Raw genomic sequence first — 14,992 nt, forward strand, 5'->3', positions numbered from 1 at the left:
TGGATGTTAGTAAGGGGGCAACAGTTGGAGTCTCTGCTGTTCTCCCTTAAGGCCACACGGAGTCGGGGAGGGGAGGCACCACCTGGGTACTAGCGCCCCTAAAGTGGTGGGGGGAGGGGTCCTCCCCTGCACAGTTCTGGATCTGCGGTTAATGGGGGGAGGGGTGGCTCCATTGAGGCCCCAATTTACCCTCTTTCCTCCCCACCCCCACCACCAGTGCATATGGCTGCTCCTCCCAGCTGGAGTCTGGCTGGCTACTGCCTGTTCGCAAGAACTGACCGAGCCGCCGAAGCCCCTGGACCAAGGTGAGTCTCTTCAACCCTGGGTTTCCTTCAGCTCCTCGTAGAACTCGTGCCGGAGTATCTTTCGTGTGGGTGGGCTGCAACGAGTGTCCCTGGTGATGAGGCGGGGGCAGTTTCTCCACTTAAAGGGACGAGGGGACCGCTAACTCCTGCTAATGAAGGGACGGTGTGGGTAGGGTCCCATGAACGCTCTGCAGGGTCCCTTGCTTTCTCCGCGGACGTTAATTTACTGCCACGAATGCCCCTCGTGCCCATCCTGGGGCCGCCCCCTCACACAAGCCCACAGAGCTAGGGCTCAGGCGTCAGAAGGCTCCCTGGCGTCCAAAGGGTCGGTGAGTAGTTGCAAGGAGGAGGTTACTTTCACAACACTCTCCAGGCAGCCTGACTCCTCTCCTTTGGCCTCGGCTGCTGGGATGTTGTGTAAGCCTCCCAGGTGAGAGCTCCCTTCTCCGCCTTGTGGGCCCGGGAGGGCTGATGAAGCAGTGCATCCCCTCAGGCCTCAGTAGCCGCTCTGTTCTCCAGGTGGCCCAGCCAGCTGTTGCGTAAATTAGCTAAGTACGGAGCTCGGTGGTGCCCAACCCTGGCCGCTGCCCTGGCTAACTGTTATGGCTCGGCTCAGGGCTGGCTTCTCACTGGTGTCAGTGGAAAAAGGAATCTGGAGGTGGGATTGGACGGAGGAGAGGGAGTGGCCTAAGATTACTTCCAGGAGGGCACTTAATGTAGGGGGCCCCTGGTTTTGGGTGCCGAACCTGAGACAACTAGGGCCTGCGTCTCAGAGGGGCTGAGACCCCACCTCTTCAATTGCCTTCCACTACTATGGGGTGCCTCCGATGGGGAAGCTTCTAGAAAATGTGGGTCTTCAGCACTTTAGAGACATGGCTGCTCTTCCTCTTCAAAGCCAGCCTCATCAGCGCTTGGACCCTTTCAGCTCGGGTTGCCGGGTGTCCGGTTTTCGACAGTAATGCCCAGTTGAAAAGGGACCCTGGCCGCTCTGGTCAGCACCGCTGACTGGGCCATTAAAAGTCCAGTCGGCGGTGCTGCGGGGATAAGGCAGGCTCCCTACCTGTCCTGGCACCACACTGTGCCCCAGGAGTGGACAGGGGGCAGGTCCAGCTCCTAGGTGGGAGCCGGGCGGGGGGGGTGCCACAGGGCTCCGGGCGCTGTCCATCCCCCCTTCCTCCCCCATGCACCAGCTCTGCACTCCCATTGGCCGGGAACCGCAGCCAATGGGAGCTGGGTGGGGGGGTAGTGCCTGTGGGTGAGAACAGTGCACAGAGACCCCTGGTCCCCCCGCCAAGGAGCTGGACTGGCTGGCCACTTCTGGGGTGCAGCACGCTGCAAGAACAGGCAGGGAGCCTGCCTTAGCCCCGCTGCACTGCTGACCGGAGCCACCTGAGGTAAGCCTGTGCCCCAACCCTGAGCCCCAACTCGCTGGCCCAGCCTTAACTCCACCCCCTCCCCCAAACCCAGAGCCCCCTCCTGTATCCCAAACCCCTCATCCCCAGCCCCACCTCAGAGCCTGCACTCCCTAGCTGGAGCACTCACCCCCTCCAATACCTCTTCCCCAGCCCAGTGAAAATGAGTGAGGGTGGGGGGGAGCGAGCCACTGAGGGAGGGGGAATGGCAAAGGGGCGGGGCTAGGGTGTTTGATTTTGTGCTTTTAGAAAGTTGGCAACCCTACTTTGAGTACTTGCATGCCACTGCAGCACTTCTGCCAGGCATTGCCTGTTGCTATGGGAACACAAGATAGGCAGCCCCCAGCATCACTGCAGAGATGAGCACTCTGCGGCATTTGGCAGGGGAGAACGAAAAGCAGGAAAGGCTGTTTTTAAGCCTGAATTATTCCTTTAACGTTCCTGTGGGTTCTGAGTCAGTATGGTCCTGCCACCTGCAGCTTTGTTTGTTTGCTTTAATCAAGCCTGGAGTTTCCTTTGCTAAAGCCAAGAGACCTCAAAGGAATTGATTTAGAAAGTCTCTGTGCTGTGGTGGCTAAGCCTGATGGAATTTCTCTCCTAGCTTCTGAGCATTTGCCAAGCACTGGGCTGGTTGAGACGGGCCCAGTCCTACCTATGTACAGCAGTGAGACTAATTAAACATTTTTCCAAAGCTTACTTTCATAACGTAAGAAGATTGTGCCATATGTTCCGTCACAGATGTCTGGCCAATATTCTATTGTTAGAATGATCACCTTTATGCTAGCAATGGGCCCAAACCGAAACCTTAGAACTGTACTTTATATTTCTGTAATGGGCCAAATAACAAATCTGGATTGGAACATGTTCAGACTTGAGGGTTTTGCAATCCAGATCCAAATCTTCCAAAACTTCAGCATGTTTGGATTTGGCCTGGGATCCAAAGTACCATGTGTTCTCTGACAAACTTGACCTTTATTCTGGGCAAAACCCTTTAAATCTGCCCTACTACTGGAAATTGTGGCAGCTGCAGATAAAGACCCTCCACTGAACATATGTATTAATTAAATCTGAAAATGATTCATATAATTATTATGGTCTCCCTTCCATTAGTGAATTTGGTATTAAATTCCATTGATTTTACACAGGAGCCAAAATTGTTAATTGTGTTTTTTGGATTTTGCTGTGAATACACATAACTGAACAGTAGGAGTTGTCTGAGGGGAAGCTGGAGGCTCTCTTTCGAGTATGTGTCCATGTGGATCCCAGGGGTCAGTTTCTTGCTCTGCCACAGACTTCCTGTGTATCTTGGTCAAGTCACTTAGCCCTGAACCTCAATGGTATTTAGACACCTTGTAGAATTTTCAGAAGCATGTACGTGATTTCAATAGGTGTTGGGTGTGTGGGTGCTTTTGAAAATCCTGCTAAGTGCCTAAATACCTTTAAAAATCTAGCCTTTAGTCGGTCTGCGACTCAGTTGTCCATCTGCATCATGGGGATGATAGCACTTCGCTCCCTCTCAGAGGTGTTGTGAGGATAAAGACATTAAAGGGTGTGAGTTGCTTAGATATTACAGTAATGGAGGCCCTGTAAGTACCTAAACTAGATTTCAGTCAGATACAAAGTGAAACCAGTGTGAGAACAAAGACGATGGAAGATTTAAATTGGTTTAGATGGATAACTAGGGGTGAGTGAGGCAGCTCCTGTAGATTCAGATCCAACCCTAACATCAGGGACAGCATCTGTATCCACCCCAGCTATCACCTGTTCTCTTAGCTGTGCTAAAGTCCATCACTGTCTCAGCAACCTTTACTGGGCCAGCCACTCCCATGAGTTCGGGGTGGGTTGAAACATCTTTACGGTATACGCGTGTCCTCATTTCACCGAAAGGAATACAGATACCCTGACCAATCAGCCTGGTTTTAATAAGGTGAACTCTTAGCTCATTCAAATTAAAGCTCAAGAATGCTGAAATCTTGAATCAAAGGCTGGCAATTCTATGGGGTCTTTGAATTCTATGGGGTCTCCATTCCCGAGGCTATACAGCCATGCTTTTGAGAACAATGTACACAGCTTTGCGGTTATATAATAGATGGTAACTGGTTTACTGGCATACGAACCAGAGATTCCTTAAAGGAGAAGACGTGAAATTCAGGACCAGCTCCTCAGCTAGTACAAATCAACCTAGCTTTGTTGACGATGATGCTGTGCTGATTTCCACCAGCTGAGAATCAGCCCAGCGTATTCATAAGGACATGAAAAACCTAATGGCAAAGCAGTAAAAATGTTAGTTAACAATGATACATTTTAAATGTTTCTTAACTAGAGACTTTTGGTCTAGCAGCTGTCTGGGAATTAATGCCCATGCAATGTGATTTATTTTCTCTGTTTCTCTCCACTCAGTCAATGAACCAGATCCTCAATTGGTGTAAATTATCACAAGCAATTTCAGTCACATTTCTTTCACCTGGCTTTCTGCCATTTCACTCCTATTCCTGTGCTATCCACTCATCCTCTTTTGCTTTACCTTAGCTTCTACTTACGAACGATCAGAGTGTACATGATATAATTTGACTCGTTTTGTATTTTATCTGTCTATCTTAGGTATTTATATACTCCTATTACTATAACATCTCCTAATCTTTTATGCCTTTATTCTCACAACACCCCTGTGAGTCAGGGCCGTGCTATTATCCCCATTGTACAGATGGGGAACTGAGGCACAGCGAGACTAATGGCATGTCTACACTGCAATTAGATCCTCGCATCTGGCCTGTGCCAGCTGACTTGGGCTTGCAGGGCTCAGGCTAAGGGGTTAACTGCGGTGTAGGCATTCAGGCGCAGGCTGGAGCCCAAGCTCTAGGGAGAGTCCCAGAGCTGCAATATTAAACAATCCCTTAGCCTGAGCCAAGTCAGCTGTGCGTGCCTAACTGTAGTGTAGACACACCCTAAGTGGCTTGCCAAAGGTCACACAGGAAGTCTATGGTAAGACTGGGACATGAACTCACATTTCCCAAGTCTGAGCTAGTGCTTCAACCACTGGGCTACCCTTCCTCTTTACCTCATGATTTTTGGGGGCCCGACTCTCCTATTTTAATGCTTGGGGTTGGCACTGCAGCAGCGTGTGCAGAGTAAAGGGCTATGCACAGACCATCATTCCCTGAGGACCGAATGGCTCCTGCTGGTCTGACGGGGCAGGGCAGGGCAGGGGTATGTGTAATGGTATGTGTCAGGGGTGTGTGTGCCTCACAGCTCAGGAAGGCACAACCTAAGTCTGAGGCCTGGCAGCTGCCTTCTCAGGAGGCTTCTGTCCAAAGCAAACAATCCCTCATTTTGTTTTCTTTTTATGCTTCTCTGGAACAGAAAGCCTCCCCTGGAGAGTGAGATGCTCAGATTGTGGTGTTAGCCAGCTGACTCACGCTTTCCAGCAGGCGTTAACACACAGGCCCGAATTCATCCCTGGCATGACCCCCCCTGAAATCAGTGGAGTTACACAGGGATAGATTTGGCCTAGGGATAGAGCGATTATTTACCTGGTACCATATTGACATGTGGAAGCAGGGTCTGAATGAGCTGTCCCCTGACATCTAGTGATGAGTGGGGGCAAAAGACTTCAGGAACAAACCGTGTTTGCATATAGACACCTCCTATGCCTAGGTGGGCACCATGATGGAACTGCTCTGTCGAAACGATCACTTTTGGCTGGTGTTGGGTTGCGAATCACTTTAGTGCAGGGGTGACAGAATGTTATCCTTACTGTGTGTTTAAAGGGCAGCAGAACTATACTTAGCCACCCTGATTGGGTGTGGGGGGGTCACCCTAAACAGAACCTCGCTAAGCAGGGGGTAGGGATGCCAAAGCCTAGTGAGGCGGGGGAAGAAAGGTGTTCTTTGTGGTGTGGGCTTTGCCTAAGGAATCCTAGATGTCATTTGACTACCTCCTCTTTAGTGACTGAAAACAGAGCTGATTAGTCAATCAAGAGTTAGTAATTCTATTTGGTGATTACCAGAGCTGAATTGCTGATAAGCAGGTGTAGGGGCTATGCTTTAGACCTGGTGCAGGGACAGCGGTGAAAGGAAAGACAATGCAGAGTCTGTACTGGCAGTGAGGTTCCCTGCCACCCAGTGAAAGCACCAAGAGCTGACATCACTAAAGAGCTGGGTTAAGTGGTGGAATCTCACACCATGGGGTAGCAGAAATGGCAGTGAGCATCCAACAGCGGCAGCAGAGAAAAGCAGCAAACAGCCTGTTGCAGAGGCGTGCAGCGACCACAGAGACATTGCTCGACATTGCTTCCTTTTCTGGGGTGCAGCTGAACCCCATAGAACACACCTCTGAACTCTGCGTCATTGCTAACCAAGTACAGCCAACTGTGAGTGGGGAAGGCGCGGGAGTGATGTATTCAGGGGACATTCATTCACTGCATTTTCCCAGCACAAGGTTGGGAACTGAGGCAAAAGACACTGCCCAATGAACTGTGGAGTCAGGTTTGCTTATGATCGGATGCTTTTGAATGTGGTTATGGTGTTTTCCCAAACTAATGCTTAGTTCCCTTTCCCTTTTAATAGAAGTTCTCTTGTGTTATATACAGACTCAGTGCTTGTGAGCCGGGAAATATTGCCTTTAGGAGGCGCCCAGGGGTAGTGTTCAGTTTTCCCAGATTACTGGGAGGAAGCTTGAGGTGGTTCTGTTTCGTATTGTTAAGAGGAATCTCTAGATATTGAACCCAGCCCTTGTTGCTGCTGACTGCACCTGGCAGAAGGGTTACACGTGTATTTGTGATAGGAGACTTGGAATGTCACCCAGAGCTTTGGGATAACAAACAGCACACAGCTTGTATCCAGACCTTGCGTATTCTCATTTCTCTCTGTTCTTTGTTTGCATTTAAACCCACTGCATATCCTACTTGCTGTCATAGAATCATAGAATATCAGGGTTGGAAGGGACCTCAGGAGGTCATCTAGTCCAACCCCCTGCTCAAAGCAGGACCAATCCCCAACTAAATCAAACTACTCCAAGGACAGCCACTGTTCTTAAGCCTTGCACGTGGATGCAGTGTATTTGTCCTCATTGTTCATTGTACGCAGACAAAACACGGGGCATCTGTAAGCACTTTCTGTTAATGTTTTGTGATTGGGTTACAAATGACATTTATTCTGAAGTAGGCTCAATATTTCAGCTGGTGACAACACAGCTGTCCGCTTCCTAGTACTACACATCCCCACTTGATATCAAAGTCCAACCAAGTGACATTCTTGAGCCGGGAGGTTTGGTCTGGGATGTATGTTGCATCAATTGAATAACTGTGGTCACTGCTATGACTCAAATAATAAATAGCACTAACGACAGTGAAGTGTGGTTAAGACACTGACAGGGGACTATAGAGATCTGGGTTTTATTCCCATTTAGCAACAGACTCCCCGTGTGACCAAGTGCCAAGACTTTTTTTTCAATAGGATCCTTCCAACTCTATATTTAAGCACCTAAATCAGTGGCTTGACTTTTCAAAACTGCTGAGTACCCTGCAGCTCCCTGTCGCTCCCATGGGGTTTTTAAAAGTACTGAGTGACTTACAAGCATAAGTCATTGAGAGTTGAAAATCAGGGGGTCTTGTGCTAAGTCTTTGAAATGAATGGGAGTTCGGCATCTAAGTACCTCTCCGGCCCATATCCTGAGGCACTTTGGGAAACCTTCATCCTAATTGCTCTGGGCCTCAGTTCATCTGTAAAATGGGGATAATAATACTCCTGTCTCCCACCGTTTGTCATGTCGATTTACATTGTAAAGTCTCTGGGACAGGGACTTTTGTACAGCACCTAGCACAGTGGGACCCTCATTTTGGTTGAGGTAGTATGTGCTGCGGTAATATTAATAGCAATAGTTACAATGTAATAACGCATTTTGTCTTTTATACTTCTTGAGCACAATAGCTCTGGCAGTAATAATTATCTATCCATCTATCTCAAAGCCATTTATCCTGGCATTGCTCAATTCATTTTAATTACTATATTTTTTCCCCTCCACTGAGTTTTCATTAGAAGTCTTTAGCTAGTGGCATACAGTGGTGAAGCCTGGCATAGTTATGACAAATTGAAGCACCTGCGGTAGATTTAGCGAAGATTAGCTCTGAGTATGCATACATATTTCCAACCAGGTATTATTATAGTGTTGCTTTGTTCTGGTATTCTTTGAGGGAGCCGGCTCAGATTTTATTTCTTGCTCTGTACAAAAGCATTGTATATTCTTTGCAATTCTAGCTAAAACAATTAACAGCCTGCTTATACAAATCATTGGTCCCCAAAAGTGCCTCTGGTCTTGAGCAAACCATAAATAGGAAAGGCTATCTGCTGTGAATTGTGTTGCAGGTTGTTAGCAATGCGGGTGTGGAGGAGAACCTGTGTTAGCAGCTCCGGGAGTTTCCGCCATCCTGTCTGCCTGTGTTTTTTAAACCAGCTCAGCTGCTGGGATGTGGCAATACCAGCCCAAGGGAGGGAATAGGAGACTGCTTTGCATTCTTATCACTGCTCAGTGGATCACTTCCTTGCTGCATATTCTGCAATGTTTTGTTTTGTTTTTTCAGTGCATCCTCCGCAGGAGTAAATCGACATAGCGCCACTGAGTTCAATGGGGAATACATAAAAAGCTGTTAGCTGAGTTTTAAGTGGGCTGATAAAAGACTGACCTGGTGGTCGACTGGGAGCCCATCTCTGGGCTCTGTGCCAACACTCTGCCAGAGGTGGTAATGCCGCAGTGGCCTTGGGCCACATCCGGCCAGCTCCAGGGATGGAGTGCTTTGTGCCTATGCCTCTTCGGTCAGCTGCAGGTTTGCTTCTAAATCATAGACGTCAGGGATGGAAGGGGCCCGCCAGATCATCAAATCCATCGCCGTGCAAATGGAGCCTCTAGAGCCCCATGGAAGATGTATGAGATAATTAGAGCTGAGCCAATAATATGCAATGACTAAGTGATGTGAAAGAACCTAGCCTGTTTTCCTGCCTTTCCTCGAGTATGTTTGTTTGTTCTGCTGGCACCCATTTAGTTGTTAAATATTTTACTCTAAGGGCTAATTGCAAACAATTCACTGTGAGTATTTGATGCTCAGAATTTGGATTTTGAGTTGCGTTGCTTAGTTGGGATTGGTTAGCCTAAGTCGCATGGTATTCCTTCTGGTCCTTGACTGGATGACTGCAGAAGTACCTCAGTCTTGGACACTTGAATATGTAACTTTGACAATTGCTGTCCATGAACGGTGCACTATTAAGCATGCTTGACTGCGTGTTCACAGAAAGCAGCGACTCAAAGGGACCTGAGTGTGGTATGTTAGTGTGAGGTAGATTTGCACTCCTGCTTGCCATGTATTGACTGTTCGTCTAGACAAGCCCTGCGTCATGCTGGCTGGACTAGTCCCATAGAGACTGTATTGCAACCAAGGACCACCCAGAGGGCTGTGTCCTCTGTCCCACATCATCTCCTTCCCCAGCATGCCCCCTCAGTCAGAGTGAGGCAGGTGTAGCATAATCCTGGCCAGCCCCAGGCTGGGCTAAGGTCCCCTTTCACCCTTCCAGCAGTGCAAAGAGACCTTAGGAGGTGCTGAAGATCTGGCTCCTTACATCTGTTCAGAGGTTAAAGTGAGCAGCCTCCCCTGGGAACACTGCTAGTAAATTCTGTGTCTTAGCCAGCACTGCGTTGTGTTAAAGACACTCCTCCTCTAGTGTAAATAACGCTCCTTCCCCAAAGCCTCTGGCCCTGATCCAACACATGTATGCAGTTGTAACACCAAAGTTCCACCAGCGGGTGTAAGGATGTGGGGAATCAGGACCATACAGTAGACAGGGTCCTGTATCCATTCTGAGCTGAAGTAGCCTGGAGTTGTGGGCTGAGGAGAACAGTAAGAGGATGTGAGGAAGCATAGTTCACATGACATGAATTGCATGGAACACAGAGCTTCCCACCTGGGCAGAAAAGGGAAAGTACTGTTTCCTCCTTCGTTACAATGGGACAAACATGGTACTTCACAGCCACCGGCTTAAATAAACCTTCAGTGCTGAGACTGCTCTGAGGAGATTATGAGTATTATCATAATCATTAATAAAAAATTTCCCCTTTTATACGGTCTTTTAGCATGGAGCTCAAATTACAAAGATTGGGTCACGCGTTGGGGTGGCATAAATCAATGGAGTTGTTCCAGTTTACACCAGCTGAGGATCTGATCCATTCATTCTAACTCAGTTGCAAGTGAACAAGTTCCTCTTTATCTGCAGGGAGTATTTCTGTTTCCTCATATGTATTTCATGGGCATGTCAGAAGCTGTTTAGCATTTAAACACTTCCTTGGCAACCTAGTGTCTTGTTGTTGCACTGCCCACTATATTTGGCTGAGTTATTTCAATGCATTTAATAATGTGGGCTATATCCTCAGCTGGTATAAATTAGTGTAGCTCCAGTTGACTTCAATAGAGCTACCCCAGTTTACACTAGCTGAGGATCTGGGGTCTGATGAAAAACCCAGTGAACTCTCCCATTGACTTGAATCAGGCTTCTGGCTCTCTTGCTCTATAGCAATTCTCTTATGAGCTAGATCTCCAGCTGGCTTTAAGTTAGTGGGGCTATGTTGATTTACACCTACTGAAGATCTCTGGCCTATTACCTATATGGCCTTCTGTATGTTTTCCCCGGGAATCTGATATTTTCCCTCTCTGTGTGTGTGTTTGTGTGTGTGTACACGCATACATATATTTGTACCAAAAGTGTGTGTGTTATTTTCTCAAAGCAAATATCCCCACAGACTGTTCAGAGGGGAAAATATTGTGAATGCAAAGGAAAAGGGCCTGGAATAAATCAGTAAATAATAATAATATATTATTAGGGTCTGTTCTGCAGCCCATTGAGGTCAATGGAAAGACTCCCTTTAATTTCAATGGGAGCTGAAAAATCGTACCCTAAAAGACCAACCCCAAACAAATCTCTAGTATAATACGAATGCATGCAGGAGAATGAAGCAATTAGGCAAAGAACATGGAAGGAGGCAGGATACATGTCTTAACTTCCCTGAGACTAGGCAGTGAAGCAGACAGATGGATTTTGGAGCACAGTATTTGCACACACTGCAGTGAATATATAGCTAAATTACCTGTCTATGTAAGTCAGTGATTTTCAACCTCTGGGGGTCCAAAGACTATGTGTAAGATTTCCAAAGGTGTCTGCACTTCCAGTTGAATATTTTTAGGGGTCCGCAAATGAAAAAAGGTTGAAAGGATCTGGGCCCAGGTGCTTTCATTAGTGAGGTGTCTGACTAGCCAGATATCAGAGATCAACTCAAAGCAGATTATCCAGAGAGCTGAAGAGGGAAAGTGGCAAAAAGTCTTCGCAACACGGGAGTGGAAACCTCATGATAACAAAGGATGTCGCAAAAAACCCAAGGAAGAAATTAGCATATAGGGCTCGATCCAACTTCCATTATAGTGACTTGGAAGAAGCTATTAGCCACTCTTCTGCTGTGGTCAATGTCTCACCTCCTGTTCTACACCAGCTGATCAAAGTAATCAGAAATCATGCCAGGCGAGCTTTGTCAGACTGTCAGCTCGCAATCCTTCACTGCTGCCCCAGGGCGCCCCCATCCACCTGTGTCTAGAACAATGGGTGGAGAGCTCTATGTCCCTGTTGGCTGAGCAGTTTCCTTCCGGCTTGGTTTTTTGGGTGTTTTTTTTTTTTTAAAGACATTTAGAAACTCTTCTGTCTGGCTGGGGATGGGGGGAAGTTGGTTCTTCATCACTGGGATGATTGTTGATTTGCAAGCCTGCCACAGCACTCAGACCTGGCAGGAGACACTTGCCGCATTTGCAGAGGCTGATGATGGCTTCGCGCGCCTCCCCGCAGCTTAAAACGGGGGGCACGAGAAACGGCAACTTTTATTGAACACAACCCCCCCCCCCCCCCGATGGAATGAAAATAGGATTGTGACACTTGTGCCTCCTGGGAGTTGAGAAGCCCAGAGCCTGAAGAGAGTAACACTGCCATCTTCTGTTGTTGTTCACATTTACGATAGTGCCTAGAGGCCTCGTCTGAGACCAGGGCTCCATTTTGTTAGGTGCTTGTGATGAGGTGTATAAGCCCCATCCTGCCACAGCCACTAAGGGGTTAAGAGACAGGCTCGGTAGCCCCTCAGCTGTGGCTGATTGGCAGATCATCAACAGCTGCCTGGGATAAGGGTTGCAGAGAGAAGGCGGCCGCTAGGGAGCGGAGGGGATGAGGCATCAGCCGCAAGCTGGCAGGAAGTGGCTCAGGGAGCTGGACCCTGCAGGGAGGAAGCACATGGAAGGAGCGGTCTGAGAAAGGGACCTGAAGGCACATGAAGGTGGGAAGTGGCCCTGGGAAGCATCAGTGAGGCTGAGGGTGCAGCCCTGAGCTGCTTAGTACAGGGCGCCTGGGCTGAACCCAGAGGAGAGGGAGGCCCTGGGCTCCCCTGCCTGCCACCAGGACAAGGGATGTAAGAGCCTTCCTGGTGCCAGGGGGCAAGGACTACAGACCTGCCATATAAGGTGATGAGACGCTGTGTCTGCTAGACTCTCCACCAGTCGGGGAGGGGTGGGGACTCTGAGTGACCTGGCTGGAGAGCTGAGTTGTGAGAAGGACCAACCACGGCAGGCTCGGACCGTGCTCGATGGACCGTGCGAGAGTTGGAGAGGCTGCTGCAGCATGCCCGGCTGGGAGGGGAGGAATGGGCCTGGCCAGGAGGAGGCACACTAGCCAAGGAGTGACTCCTCCAGAGGGCTGTGCAGACACATGGTAAGACACAACCCCTGCTCCGAAGAGATTACAATCTAAACACTGCAAAAAGAAAAGGAGTCCTTGTGGCACCTTAGAGACTAACCAATTTATTTGAGCATGAGCTTTCGTGAGCTACAGCTCACTTCATCAGATGCATACCGTGGAAACTGCAGCAGACTTTATATATACACAGAGAATATGAAACAATACCTCCTCCCACCCCACTGTCCTGCTGGTAATAGCTTATCTAAAGTAATAGTCAGGTTAGGCTGCTTTGCCAGGGAATGCGGTTAAACCCCTGTGAGCTTCCCTTCCCATGTGTTCAGAACATCTACAGCATGGTGGCTGCCTTGAAAGTGACCAATGTGATGCTGCCATCAAGTGGTGACAAAGGGTAATTAACAATGTACAGAGGTCTACCCACCATTCCGATCTGAATGTACCTGGGAAGCTAGCTATTATGCCAGGGTTTTACTCTGGGAAGAGGCTCAAAAGGGCAGAAAAGCAACAAGCAATGCTCTGGGGATCTGAACTAGGAAGAGAAGGTCAGATAAGAGGAGAGAGAGAATGGATGAGAGTTGGTGGTACAAAATGCAAAGGAATTTAGATAGAAGGGAATAATCTGACCTGTTCAACCTTACCGGGCCCTAAATTAGTTCTGCCGACTCAGGGAAAGGTCTGGGTATCACTGTGCGCAGCTCAGTGAAGCAGCAGTCAAACAAAACATTAGGATGATGATTAGCTTTATCCGACCCATTCCTTACTGGAATTACAATGGGATGACCTAAACCACTTGTACCCATCACCTGGGATAGCATGTTCAGTATTCCTCAACCTATTTCAAGTATTAGGGGGTTCAGAGACGGCCAACAAGAATAACAAGTGATGCGGTTTTATAAAAGATCGGAAAGAGTGGGGCTGTTTACATTAGGGAGGGGCCACAACAGAGGTAGAGAGAACAATGGACAGCACAGAGAAGGTAGCTGGGGAATGTCTATTCACTCTGTCTCATAGTACGGAGGCCAGGGAGCATTCAATCCAATGGAAAGGTGGCACATTTGAAATGGATACAAGGCAATCTTTTTTCACTTGCTGCATGACTAGTCTCTGGAAATCATTGCTATAAGATGCCATTGAAGCCAAGAGCTTAGCAGCATTCATAAAAGGAATGGATATTTATATGGAAAACAAGAATAACCAGTTACAAAAGTAAGGATTAAATCCCAGAAGAGGTTAGAAGGGAGATAAACCCTCATGCTTCAGGGCACAGTCGTACCTCTAACTCATGAGGTCAGGAGGCAATTTTCCTCGGGGGGAGTTTGTCCCATAATTGTGCACTGAAGAGTTTCTTGCACCTTCCATAGAAGCATCTGTTGACAGGATATTGCACATACAGGAGTAGATGGACTTTGGCTCTAATCCAGTCTGGCAATTCCTAGAAAGTCTGTTTCTGCACAAGAAAAAGCTTTTATGTGCTTGGTTAATAGAGCAACCCCGAAAGAACCACACGGAAACCTTTATCTTTATTAGATCAGCCGGCTGGTTGTGTTCCCTATTAGCACAGTCACATAATATGCAACAACCTAATGAGCTGCGCTCATGTCATGCACCAAACTATCATCCCACTTACACCGGGAAGGCAACTCCTGCAGATACAATCTGTCAGCTGTTTAGCCTCTAGAGACACTCCCATCTTGGACGGAAAGCGGAACCCGCATTCCAGACCCATCCTATGTGAATCACAGTGGGAAACAGATGAAGGAGAGGGAGAACTGAGGGACTGGGAAGACAGAGAATGCTGGGGAGAGAAAATTCTGAGGCTGAGATTTTTCAAAGGGCTTATAGGAATAGGTGCCCAAATCCCACTGGAAGTCAGTGTGAGGTGGGTGCCTTACTCCCTTAGGACCTGTGACAGAGTTGGAGTGACTCTGCACTCTAATCTTCCACACAGGGGCCGTATTTGGGAGATAACTGGTTAAAGATTGGGTGATTAACAAGTCAGCTGGGGACCTTTAAAAGGGAGACAGGCAGCAAGAGGGGAAGGCTGGAAGGAAAGGCAAAGAAGCCTAGGATCTCAAAGAGGTGAGATTTCTCCTGCCCCCACTTGCCCTGTGCCTAGGGAATAGCCAGGCGCTTGGGGAAAGACATCATAACTCTTGGGTAAGATGTCGTAAAGGAAGCATGCGGTGTTGAAGCTACAGGACGAGTGTGTGAGAGGAATCCAAGGCAAGGAAGCCCCTCCTGTGACAGGCCTGTTTGAAAATTCCAGCCTGAAAATTTTCATGGTCAAAACAGGTGCAGAAGAGACCAATCAGAAAAGAGAATGATCTGGAAGAAAGGGAGGGGTGGGCGGGAGAGGGAGAATATTGTACTATACATGTGAAAAGAAGGGAAAGTAGAGAGAAGTTAGTCTAAGGGGAAACTTGGGAATGTCTCAAATATATGGAGGGTTTCTGCCTTCTAAGAAAAGTGAAGGATAGGATGGGAAAGACGAGGGAGACATGGTATATTT

The sequence above is a fragment of the Eretmochelys imbricata genome, chromosome 3 (genome assembly GCF_965152235.1).
Source record: "Eretmochelys imbricata isolate rEreImb1 chromosome 3, rEreImb1.hap1, whole genome shotgun sequence".
Classification (NCBI taxonomy): Eukaryota; Metazoa; Chordata; order Testudines; family Cheloniidae; genus Eretmochelys; species Eretmochelys imbricata.